Here is a 1,589-nt window from a genome sequence, read left to right as displayed (position 1 = left end):
TCGTTAGCTTTTTTTAAATATAATATATATTTATATTATATATATATATAATAACAATAAGTTGTAAGTTTATGAACTTTTTTTGGTTGATTGAAATGGGCCTCAAGCTTCAAGTTTAACCATATATGTTGGTTTTTTTGTTGCTTGTGAGTTTATGAATTTGTTTGTGTTTTATTTTATTTCTATGTGTGAGTTTATGAACTTGCTTTTGAGTTTATGAACTTGCTTGTGAGTTTATGTATAAGACTACAAGTGAAGTGATGATTTTGTTGTAATTTTATTTGTATATTATATGATGTGTAGATTTGTAGAAGGTGGCTAACAAGATTTTGGTATATAGCAATTTTTAATGCTAAAATGGCCATGAAAAGGGGAAAAAAAAAATGTTTAAAATGAGAAAAAAAATGTTTAAAGTGAGCCCAAAACCGGCCCAAAATAGGTCCAAAGAAAAAAGCCCCAAAATAGCCCAAAAAAGCGGTTAGAAAAAAAGCGGTTATTCCAAAGCGGTTAACTGCTAACCGGGCGGTTAACCGCTACCCGGTTAGCGGAGGCGGTTAGTAAAATTTACTAACCGCCTAGGCGGTTGCGGTTTTAGCCACTAACCGCTAACCGCAACCGCTATTTTACCCCTAAAAAATAGTTGACCCTTTTCACATTAGCCCACAAGGGGTTATTTTTATATATTTTTTTAATTTTATTTATTAATAAATTTAAGGGTACTTTGGAAGTATAATTGCAAAATGGGTGATATATAGCTCTTGGAGCTAAATTATATTTGTCTTCAATAAAAAAAAACAACCCCACCTCAAAAATAAAAAACTTGATATATATATAATCATCAATAACAAATTTATGATCATCAAAAGGAGATTTTCATGCAATTAATTAAACTTGTTTTTTCACGAAATAGAGTCCAATCAAACGGGCACCAAAGAAAGAAAGAAAGAAACTTATTTGTAATCTTCATGCGAATGGGGGAGCCTGACTAGAATTTATACATCTCCTGCACTCTTCGTTCCACTAGACCCAGCCCCCTCATCCAGAGGATATCGGCTTGGACAGGCCGGTGTGAGGGATTTCAATCCGAGACGCTCTTCTCCTCCGCCGAAATATCTTCCAAGCCTACTTCTCCACCACCAACCATTCTTTGGTCTCTTCCTCTGTGCCTGTGGCTTGGTTGAGGAGCTCATCCGTTGATCAACCGACTCAAACATCATAGGCTTTTTGAGTGCCTTTTCTCTTAATAGCCGCTCTTGCTTAGACAATAATGCATTATCTCTATCTGGGTTTCTCTCAGTCCTCTCTCTCTCCAACCTTTCTCTCTTGTATTCCACGCCCTCTGTCTCCATCAAATTGTTTTCTGTTTGGAAATTGGTAATGGAGAAATTTTGGGTTAATGATATATATATATATATATATATATATATATAGAAAACTGCTAGATATATATAGCATGAACTAGTTCTAAACTTTTAGTGTAACACTCTTGCTCTAAGTGGTATAATATTGTCCGCTTTGAGTTAAGCCCGCACGGTTTTATTATTGAGTTTACCTCCAAAGGGTCTCATACCATTTAGAGAGAGAATATT

Source organism: Corylus avellana, chromosome ca3 (assembly GCF_901000735.1).
Source record: "Corylus avellana chromosome ca3, CavTom2PMs-1.0".
Taxonomy (NCBI): Eukaryota; Viridiplantae; Streptophyta; class Magnoliopsida; order Fagales; family Betulaceae; genus Corylus; species Corylus avellana.
This window is presented reverse-complemented; position numbering follows the sequence as displayed.